Source organism: Siphateles boraxobius, unplaced genomic scaffold (assembly GCF_051911475.1).
Source record: "Siphateles boraxobius isolate OS27281-9 unplaced genomic scaffold, OSU_SipBor_1 7, whole genome shotgun sequence".
NCBI classification, from domain to species: domain Eukaryota; kingdom Metazoa; phylum Chordata; class Actinopteri; order Cypriniformes; family Leuciscidae; genus Siphateles; species Siphateles boraxobius.
The window spans coordinates 34,152,602-34,165,159 of NW_027509197.1; positions in this window are offsets into that span (position 1 = coordinate 34,152,602).

The window sequence follows — 12,558 nt, forward strand, 5'->3', positions numbered from 1 at the left end:
TCTTATTGTGCATGATTCATCAGTGCCCGTTATTCAAACGTAACTTTGTAGTCTTTACCATTTTTAAAGTTTGTAACACACAAACACACACACACACACGTGTAAATTACAAACTTTTATGTTAGATGTGATTAATTTGAGATTAATATTAGATGATTAATCGTGATACTTAAACTAAATAAACTAAGACTGATTAATAAAAACTATTTAGATATATTTTTAAAAAACAGTAAAAATGACACAAACACAACAAAATCAGTTAAAGCTTTAACTAGAATTCAACTGAAATATAAAAATAAATTATATTTTAACATATTTAAGAAAAAAAACAGTATCAAAAATGACAATGAAAAGATATAAATCAATGAAATAACATTGGTCGGCATTAAATGAAATTCCACTTTATTCTGTTTTTATATTTTCTAAATGCATGTTATTGATTTTACAGTGAAAAAATCACCCATTCAAATGTTTTAGTTTCTATTTATTTATTCATTTATTTATTTATTGACCTAGTAATGTTTAATCAAAATATAAAATAGTTATCTCTTGTGACTAATGCAGGACTTTTAATCTTAATCTTTAATGTTCATCTTCCCCCATATTTCAACATCCAATCAATAACTGACACATAAAACCAAGTCCCCGCCCTTACTTTTTTCAATAATCTGTTAAACTCGGTACACATAACAATATGGAAGAAAAGATCTATCGCAACTTCCGTTTCATCGTGACTTTTATGACTTTCTCAGCCTCTGCCGGTTAAAATTATATTTTGTTAATATAAAATAATATATTTTAAAATATATTACAAATAAATAATATTAAGTAATTATTAATTATATTAATATTAATTATTATAATATCAGGGTTCCCACGGGTCATGGAATTTCTGGAATGTCATGGAATTTTAAAAGGTCTATTCCAGACATTGAAAGTCAGGGAATTTTATATATTTTTTGTCCAAGTCATGGAATATCAGGGAATTTAGTTTGTTGCTTTAAATTTTAGTTTCCATTTATCAAAATGTAATTTTTCTATACCGATTCTCACCAGCAGGGGGTGCAAGCGCGTGTTGTTGACGTAGACCAGAGCTACAGTTAGAGCAAGCCATTCATTCATAATAACTCACATACATGATCTATAGTATAAGATACATGTTAATATTCCTACATACATGATTAATCTGGGAAGGGTCATAGCACTTTCATATTGTTGTCCTATATTGTTAGTTTAACTATAACTTATGTCGCTTTGGATAAAAGCGTCTGCTAAAAGACTAAATGTAAAATTGGCTTGACATTCGCACATTTAGGGACCGTCTCTAAAGTAACATTGGTAGTCCTATAGGCCTAAACGTTTCTAACTTCAATAGCAAACTTAAATTTATCTGAATAAATTGCGCATTATGCCTGACACCTACATGAACACTTTACAGTTGGTTTTATGACTGCAAGTCGTTCTCTTCAAATGCTATTGAAGTTAGAAACGTGTATACCAATGTCGTATGTAACTTTAGAGATGGTCCCTAAATGTGCGAATGTCCAATGTCAAGCCAATTTATGCCAGTATCACTGAGAAACGCCCAGCTTTAAACTTTGCGCGTTAAGTTCATATTCTGAGTCCTTCTGCTTGCCTGCGAGTTTGGTCTTTTATATCACTGTATGAGTCCATTAAGCTACGTTAAGCGTTTTATATGTCCAGCAGGGGAATGCTGACATATTGAGGGAAACCTTAGTAGCTACTGCATGCAGCACAATCCCCGCAATATAAGGTTGAGGCAACTAAACAACCAATAGATATGTCAAACTCAAATGTAACATTGGATCTGTATACATCCGAATAGGGGGAATAACATTATAATCTCGTTCACGGTAGAGATGCATGTAGGCTACACAGGAAAAGTAATCGTGAAGACACTGAATTTCACATAAAACATAATAATCATTCACAGATACACTTACATTGTTGTAAATGAGTTTTTATGAATGAATGGCTTGCTCTAACAGTTGCTCTGGTCTTCGTCAACAACACGCCCTTGCACCCCCTGCTGGTGAGGTTCGACTAACAGCAGATGGAGATTATGCTCGGTAATCTACTGCTTTTCCTGCAGTTCCTGGATGTCAACGTTGAATTTACTGTCGAATTTGAACCACTGAATTTGTGGAAGTGAATTTGCAAAGCGAAATAAAATGGACCGAAAACCGCCTGTTGAATATTATAGGTTGTATTTTTAATCAGTTTGAATATTGTGGAAGTGAAATATGAAAGGTGAATATGGATTATTGAAATTTTACTAATGAAAATGTGTTTGAAATGTTTTGAATTTAAATATTCACAGCTTAAATATTCAACCATGCTAAATTTCAGCCCATAAAAATGCAAGCCCTAAAAATAAAATGCATTAAAATACAAGCAGGGTTAATGCAATGCATATTTTTTTCAAGTAGTACAATTTATTTATTTTTGGATTTTTTTGAGAAAACAAAAGGGACAATACATATTAATGAACATTTTCACAAATGTAAATATGTCAGATTATAGCCTTAGGCTAATTTCCATCTGCAATTCAACAGGCTTTTTGTTTCAAAAACATTTGGCGTTATTTTACTTCCATATTATAGGTCATGGAAATTCATCTTTTTAGTCAGTGAAAGTCAGGGAAAAGTCAGGGAATTTGACATTTGGTTTAGAGTGGGAACCCTGTAATATCACATTTTGATTTAAAGGACATTTTGTTTACTTTTTAAATAAATAACATAACATATTCTAGGTCGTATCATTTTACCTTGCATAGCTTTGTTAATGGCTTTTGTGGTTGAGGGCCTGTCACACCTGTCCATGTTAGCTTTGATTGGATGCATCGTTGATGTCAACAACATCAATCCTATGCATGGTTATATGGTTAGATGTATTAATCACAAATTGAACATTTTTTTATTTTCCCTGCTGTCCTTGACTTTCTCAGAACAGACCATGTGACCCATCGTTTGAGAGCCACTGCTATAGGCCATCCATCCAGTGAGCGCTGACCCATGTTACGTCATGCTGTCGGATGCTGCTGGCCAAAGAAAACTTACTCTGCAACAAATTTATGTACGTGAAGGGTCTTCGGAGTCACAGGCAGGGGGTTTATGGGAGAATTAACATGAAATGGATTATTTATTGTGACATAAATTGACCAGCCTGTCTTGGCTTGTGGATCTTATGGTAAGAGCCACTGTAACCGGGGCTAATGAAATGCTCCCATAATCAGTCTGTCCTGCTGCCCTCATATTTTAACTTGTTGAAATTATGCGACATGTGGGAGTCATCAAACAACATAGCGGCAATGTAAATCTCCTGTTTCCGTTTCTCTAGAGCTGCCGGGAGGGGGGTGAGGGGGAGGGGGGGCACGTCTCTGCTCATTCAGCATCTGGCCCTGCGTCAAACCAATGGCCAATTTCCCCAAAACATATCACTGACTTCACAAAACAGTCCTGTAATGACTACCAGAGGAGCACTTCAGTGAGGCCTGACTACAGTTTCTCCATTTAAAATCAGCTTACGCGCCATCGCTGAGCAGTTTGACATCCATTATTCATGAGAAGGGAAAGAATTGCTGATATATTCATTTTACGAGGATGAGCAAAAGTGATCCCTCTTAGTTGATGACCTGATGTTGCTTTCATATTATAGACCAAAAGAAAATCTGCACAGCAAGGAGACACAACTTTGTGTAAAATCTAGTTCTGAATGGATAGACAGGATTTAAATTCACTGTAAACCCTAATGCTCAAAATAATTATTTGGTTTGAGAAGGGTAAACTTAAATTAAACAAATTAGTTTAGTCAAATTACCTTTTATGAGTACTTAGAACTTTCTTTTTCTTTTGAGTTCACAAAGCTGATCCTTAGGTGATCTGAATTGTTTCATTGTTTTGAGTTTTATGAACTTGTTTATTTTAATTTAGACAAACTTAAATTGAACTGAAATTAGGCTTGGGTTTGTACAGTATTTCCCAGCATGCTTTGCCATGACACATTGAAGGGAGAGTAAATGCTAAAATTAAGTGTTATATAATGTTTTTTTGTGCAAGATTAATGTTAAGTGGGAGATTTATAGTATTTAATGTTTTGCTATGGTAATGGAGTTGTTATGTGGTGTTTTTTGGGGGGTTACCATCATGTGACAAGTGGAGCATGAGCTTGGGTTGGGAACATATATATATATATATATATATATATATATATATTCTATCCTGAAGCAATTGCTATGCTATGCTAATGCTATCAAAGCATTGTTACCAATTAGCTAATTAGCAATTACTGAATTAACAAGTTAAAGCTTGCCAAGTTTCCACTTCTCAAAATATTTAAATATTACCATTGGTGCTTTCTTTTCTTCAAGAACTGCTGGATGTGGGTCGAACCCCCTTCACACTCAAAGTATACGTGGTGGCCATAGCAGCCTTCCATGCTCCTGTGGCCGGCCAGTCACTGGGAAGGAATGACCTGGTCATGCGCTTCCTTAAAGGGGACAGGAGGCTTATCCCGCCTCGACCTCCCTCTATACCTGCCTGGGACCTATCTATGGTCCTCAGGGCCCTTAAGGGAACACCCACGTTTCAGCCGCTTCAGTCTGCTGACTGAAAGCCTCTTTTGCTCAAGACCGCATTCCTGCTAGCCCTAGCATCGGTCAAGCGAGTTTGCGACTTACAAGCTCTCTCTATGAACGCCCATGTCTCGAGTTCGGGCCCAACGACTCCAAAGTCATCCTCAGACCAAGACATGGTTATGTACCCAATGTACACAGGTCATTTCGCTATCGGCGCTTCCCTTACTGGAAGACGATAGAGAATTAGGTCTACTCCCCCCAGTTAGGCATCTCATAATCTATCTGGAGCGTTCTGCCCCATTCAGACAGTCGGAAGAGCTCTTTGTATGCTTCGGTGGTTGTACCAAAGGGTTTCCGGCCACGAAGCAGAGATTATCACGATAAATAGTGGACGCTATCTCTCTAGCCTACGCTTCTATGGGCCTTCAATGTCCCATAGGCGTCAGGGCTCATTCCATTAGACTAGGGGCATGGCCTCTTCATGGGCTTGGTCCATTGATGTGCCAATTGAAGACATTAGTGCGGTGGCCGGCTGGTCTTCGTATGTAAGATTTTATAATTTAGAAGTGCCAGCACTGTAGGCAAGAGTTCTTTCTATTTGAAAAGATGTCTTGGCCCGTGAAGGGCCCAAAAACCTCTAGGTATCCCTTCGCGGGCTCCGACATTGTCTGGTCCCCGTTGGGCTCTGACTTTAGTTCTACTATAAACCTCGGACTGCTCAGCCCTAGACAATAGCTCAAAGCAAAGTCGTCAGCTAATAGCACGGCGTTTCAAAATGGGCTCCCATAGCAAGTAGCTACGCAATACGAAGTTAACGTTCTCGAAAGGGAACGTAATCGGTTGCTAATTTAACCTCGGTTCCCTGAGAGTAGGGAACGAGTATTGCGTAGCCAGCCGTGCTATTAAGATTCACGTTCGGGTACTGTTGCTTCAGTCGATTTAACCTGATTCCTATGGCGAAATGGGCCTCTTATATAGTCAGTAGCCACGCCCATTCTGGCACACTTCTGCTCGTGCGAGGCGGGTATAGAATTCTGTTGTTCTCAATTAAATTCTGAGTATAGAATTGAAGCTGTGAGAAGTCTTATGTGGAGACACGCAACACTTGTGGCCCAAAACATAATCTACAAAACATACTCTATACTCTACTCTATGCTTCTGGTTTTAACATATTGTTACTCGAGGGGGCGATAGAGCGATATGTTTACCATGTCTACAATTAAATATATATATATATATATATATATATATATATATAGAAAGTAAACTTGCACTGCATTATGAATGGTGGTCTGCCTCAATAGACCAAATTAAACTTGAAAGAAAGCATTTGCTTTCCCACACTAAGTTGCATAGAGTATGTTTTGGGTCTAATTCCAACAAAAAACATTATACAAATATAAATAAAATACTTTAACATTATATAAAAAATTACAAGAATATTTATATATTGTGTGTGTAATTATTTATATATAGTATAAATACACATATAGCAGCAATAACTTAAAAAATAAGATCTCAGATATATACTATATAGCCTATTATGTTATACAAATATAAGTAAAATATACAAATATTAAATATATAGAATTTCTCATATAATTAGTTATTAAATAATACACATCTACACAATAATATACAAGTATAGGCCTATATATATATATTTGAGATCTTGTTACAAAAGTTATTGCTACGAAACTCTCCAAAAGTCTTTAGTTGGCACAGCACACACTGCTTGGGTCTGGTACTTAGAAGAGTACCAATAAAAATATGATTTGCTCAGCAAGAAAAAAAAAATTAGGGAACATTGCTGAGCAGAACAACTCTTAAAATTGATCTAAGCCTATTTGATGTGGGCAGTCTGTCCAGAACCGCTGACAATAAGAACGGTCCCCGGACCCTTCGACGGGACCTCCCTGCAGTTCTGAATGGTGAGAAAGTATCAAAGACTTACTGACCTCCATATATCACACCATTAAGAACTGCTGACAAGAGAAACTGGCCTTTTGGGTCTCTTTTTCCCTTTTTAGACATTTCCTGTCACACCGTAGGGTCTGCCTTCATGAATATGAACTGTGATCAGAAACACGTGTGTGAAAAATCTGGGAAATGTTTCAAATTTGAGGTGTGCAGTCCAAGTCGCAATTACATGCTGATAATATTTCAAGGTCACAGTCATTCACATATAATGATAATTTTGTCAATTTAATCTTTTTTTTTTTTTTTTGGCTATGTGCAAATGAGTTACTGCCATACTAACTTAATATTTTTTATTCTACATTAAACCAAATTAACTGATTAACAAACATACCTTTTCATTCATTTTGTCATTCTTTAAAGCTGAAGTGTGTAATTTTTGGGATGTTAAAATATTTTAATTGAAGTATATATATAATGTATGTATATATAGGCCTACGTCCACATGATTCATATCTCATATGAGTGAACGTCATTATAATAGTAGTAATCAAAAGTATTATTCATGCCCTTATGTGTAAAACATTTTTAATGAGGAAAAAAAGTACTGAGTGCACCTTTAAACTGCTCCTTGATATTTTCTTCTGGTTTCTGTTTCTTCAGTGTTAACAGGGAAAAAGATATTCCAATGCTAATTAAGTTTTGCACGCAAAGGGAATGAATGGGCACAGCAAAGCCAAGAGTCACTGAGCAATAACCTTTCTCAAACAAGGCAACAGTTATGCTTATACATAATTTGCGCTTTTACAGCAGAGGAAACCCTTATTTTATATTTAACACATTTCGGGACTCAGTATCCCCTTTACATAATATATATTTTCAGACATTGACGGCACAAAGTAGGTTTGAAAATATTAACATTTCTACTTTGAGATGATCCCTAGAATCTAATCTGTCTTCAGACCACTTAATACTACTACTAATATTAAAATAAAATAAAAACACTTTAAAAGAAAAAATACTTTTGTGCCTTTACAGAAGGAAGAGGTTAATTTTATAAACGTAAAAAAGGTTTCACATATGTTCCTACTTTTGTTCACCACTGCCAGAAATTTCTAAAAACATTTTAAAAATCAGGCAAAACACAAATTCAGCTGTCACTGAAGAAGGTCCTCTTTGCTATTGTTTCTTTTACTGTCTATGGTTTCACCTGCTGTGAGTGAGTTTAACAGCAGAACACAGACTTTGGTAAGTTTTGTTAAGTTTTTAATAGTAATTTGCTTTTATTTTCTGTTATGAACTTACAATCACACAATTAGTACGTTTGGGAATTTTTTTTAGATACTTTAGATATTGAGAAATTTTACCTCATTTGAAAGGTAGGGTGTAGCTAGGATGCTAAAAAAGCTGAGAGCTTTTTTCTTAACTCCTATCTATCTATCTATCTATCTATCTATCTATCTATCTATCTATCTATCTATCTATCTATCTATCTATCTATCTATCTATCTATCTATCTATCTATCTATCTATCTATCTATCTATCTATCTATCTGAACTCAAAGCTAGTGGCTATTAGCTATTTTTAATCGATATGTCTCATTCAGATTTCTTTTTTTTCAATAGGAAATACATCAATACAACACTCTGGTTAGCATGGCTCAATTATTCACTACTAGTCGAGGCTTGAACTTTACTGAGGTAAAAGAAAAAGCATATAATATTCATAATTATTAATATTATAATTGCATATTATAATTGCAAATATTTTGTTATATTATTGTAGATTTATCAGATGGCCACCTGCAGATGAATAATAATTATTGATGGGAAAGAAAACTGGGCTCGTCAAGCCATTTCATTGGATATGTTTAAATATGGTAACGTTAAATGTTATATAGCCTACAGAGCTGAGAGGACTACATTCAGTTTGGTATAGCTTAAAGCATGATAAAATTAGCCAGACTCTTTAATAAACAAACACACAAAGATATGAGTATGTGCAGATATTTGCCAGGAATTCCAAATCTTTGGAAATCTGTGGAACTTTCTTTGGAGTTCTTATTCCATGTGGCCGTATAGATAACTGACTCAAAGCACTTTCATATGTGCCTGGAGCTCAGCTGTGTGATCGGCCTCGTTCTGATCACCCTTCTTTCGGGAACATGAATAGGCCTATTGCACAATGCAGAACAGAGCAGCGCTGCACTATTTTGTTGAAATCAAGCCTGTTGTTTCCAATTAAGCATCAAAAGAAATCCGTCACACAGAATCAGTAACACTTACTGCAACTGCATGTTATCATTTATATTATGCACCCACACAGGTCTGTGTATATGCGTGAGTCTCCTCCACAGGTGCAAAGCGGTGGGTGATGAAGGTTTGTCTGAAGGCTAGAGATCCAGCTCAAATGCATTGCAGATGTCTGATTTAGTCTGCCTCACTGTTGCTGTTGCAGAACGTTAAAACATCTGTACAGCTCACATTTACGGCTTATTTTCTTTTCCCTCTGCCACAGAAAAACAACTCTGCCCTTTAATGAGGCCAAAGACAAGTGGAGGCTTCCTGAGCCCTGTGTGGGCACTTACAGGAGGAGAATGTCAAAACGTGAACAGCACCTATGTGGTGTGCAGACAGTAGTTAGTCTTAAACGGTTAGTTTAAGCATTTTTGATATAATTTACTCACCTTTGTGTTGTTCCAAACCTCTAGGACTTTATTGCTTGCGTGAAAACAAAAGGAGAAATTTTGCGCTTTTATACAAATGCAATGAATGGAGAATTTCGAGCTTTAATTACAGTGGACACAAACGCACCAAAACTACTACTCAAAATGTATTCTTTTGTGGTAAAGAAGAAAAAAGTCATCAGGTTTGGAACAGCTTGAAGATAAGCAAATCAAAGTAAATAAAATAAATAATTATACAATTTAAAAAAAATTTTAAATATGTATATATAATTTCTTATATTATTTTTATTCATTTGATTAATATCCATTCATATATATATTAATATAAAAATAATATATTAATTAATATAAATCAAATTAATAAATAATAATATAAGAAATTATATAAACATATATGTATTTAAATATGTAATATTATGCTTTATATATATTTAAGGCCTTGTGAGCCTTAAAGCCTTCTGAAGTCATATGACAGCTTTGTGTGTAAAACAGACATTCACTTATAAGCATCATCTAGTAAAGCGGTCTAACTCCCATGTCAAAAGGACTTTGTCATGCTTCATGCAGCAGTGATTCTCTTCACACTAGATTCCCTCTGAGCACCACCACATTATCCAAAACTTCCACAATTCCATTCTTCAGAGCTATTATGCTTTGTTTTGCGAACTTTGTTCACTAATTGATTCATTACTTGAAAAGATGCTTTTTTCCTCTCAAGGGAAAAGTCAATGCTAATTGCTCAGGTACAACCTGCCGTGAGGTTTAGAGGACTGCATACGCTTACAGACGAATCCGTTATGATAAGATCTCTGCAATGATAAGCAGCCGCATGCTGTTTTTGGAGGTTCTGTAAAGCCAATCAGACGTACTGTAGAGCTGTTCACAAAGCCCCAATTATCACGTCTATATTGTCTGGACAAATAGTTGCTTTACATGTTGGGCATTTTATTTACCTTATCATTAGCATCAAAGACTTTTTCACATCAAACAGAACACACACACACACACACACACACACAAACACACACACACACACACACACACACACACACACAGACACACACACACACACACACACACACACACACACACACACACACACACACACAGACACACACACACACACACACACACACACACACACACACACACACACACACACACACACACACACACACACACACACACACACACAGACACAATTATTGGTAATGGTAGGCCTATATATTAGGTGTATATATAGCCTACCTGCTAGTCCCAGGCTAAAATGCATTTGCGTTTGAAATGCGCTTGAACTGTCTTATATTCTATTGTTTTGTCACAAGATGCGATCTAGTAATGTTTTTTTTTTAAGGCACGTTTAAAAAAGCTATACTTAAATGTCCGAATTTAACTAAAGCCTATCCCTGGCTTAATCTAAGCCCTGCTGTGAAACCAGGCCTTAGAGTTCTTGTTTATTTCCCAAAGCGGAAGATTCAGCTTTTAAAATGTGTTATTAATTTGGGCAAAATTTTAGCTTGTGGATCAGTGTCAAATAAGAATGTCAAAGAAATTTAAAAAATGTAGTTTAAAACACATGCACCATATATACTCTACTGTTAAACTACTTTACTGTAAAGTAATGTATAAATATTTTCCTTACACTTTGAATAAATTACTTCACATCAAAATGACTCATAATTCAAGCATATTTACCATAAAAGAGGTGCATTTATGTCCTTGTCTGTGTGAATTTTCGGAATACTGTAACTTAATAGATGCAATAAATAAATAAAAATACGTATGAAAAATCAAGTCATCAACATCTGCAAGACTTCCCCCTTGTCAATATCTGCATCTGAATTTATAGTCATCAGGGAGCTTTATAGTCATTTTAGTTGAGTTGTGCACCTGATGGAGAAAAATCATTACACTTGCCACTTGGGCTTCATAAAACCTTGACCTCGATGTGTGAGAACGTCAACTGCAGCAAAATAAAAGACTACATGAACTGAAAGTCAATTAAAAAAATTATTTTGGTGTGATATTTTTATTTAAAAAAACTATTAAATTTTAATCAGGTTATAAATTTCACAACTCATTTTTACGATTGTCCAAAATTACGTTGGTTTTTAAAATCATATAGCCTAGGTGTGTGTTTTCCGTGAACTCTAGTGTTCCTCTCGTTAAAAACCACACTGTGGTTACAAGGTGCTACAACGCGCTGACGCCAGAACTGGGAAAAGCGCTGCCAGCTGAGAGAGCCTGTCCAGCGGCCCCAGGTGGGATTTTTCCACCTCAGAATGAAAGAAAATAAACACGTAGCGATCCCGCAGGGTCGCCCAGTTCCCCGGGAATCACCAGGGCAACCGCAGCTCTGGGAACACTGCCTCACCTGGGCAGGACGTTCACACGCTTCCCATGATTCCTTTCCAATGTTCTCTAATGGTCAAAACGACCTTGAACAATTATTACTGAACCTTGCTTTAATTTGGGGCGTGCTACTTTTTTATGGGCTTCTCCCCACCCTGTGTGTTACCTATGATTTCATAAGCGCTGGATGGGACCCGTCGGTTAGTGGGGTACGCTGGGGTCATGCCGCTGAGGGATTTTCTTCCAGCGCCCGCATGCGAGAGGCCCGTGCGAGCTTTCATCCAAGGTAAGCAGCGTGTCCTTGGTGTCCGCGCGGGGGTGAGCCCTGTTCCAGCACCCATGCCAGGACACACACTGCGCACTGTGATGGGAGCTCCTCACTGACAAGGGGAAGAAAAGAGTTTGATGTGTTGCCACAGCCCCTGGACATTTCATCCTACGAACATCTGCCGCCAAGCCCTTTGCACAAGTCCTTTCTCTTCTCCCATGAACTTGATGAACTTAACCCTAAAAATGTCCCTGTAGAGATGGAAGAACAAATAGAGAGGTGCCGTTTTCAAGGTCTATAATACCTGGACATAAATAACCCTTAGCATTCCCATTCCTTGGACAGTGCATGAGCTGCTTGATGCCATCTTTGCTCTTGCTCTGGCAGAGCCATCATGACTACACGGACATCATAGACTAGCAACTACCGTGAGCTAGTAGCAAAGCTAGCAGACAGGGAAAAAAGAAAGTCCTCAGTCTCAAATTATTCAGGCACTGGCAAAACCTCTACTATTTTTATTTAAAAAAAAAAAAATTGTTGATTATTTTTTCTTCAGATTACATAGGTACTTTTGAATAGCTGCCAATGTCCATTTTACCAACTATAAGTAACCTTGCGACTATGTCAACTACCATTCAGTAGAAAATTAGTAGAGATATCTGCTAACACTTTATTTTTATGGTCCCCATCTTATAGTTATTCTGTTTGTGAATACTACTGACTATAAGTAACTTTGC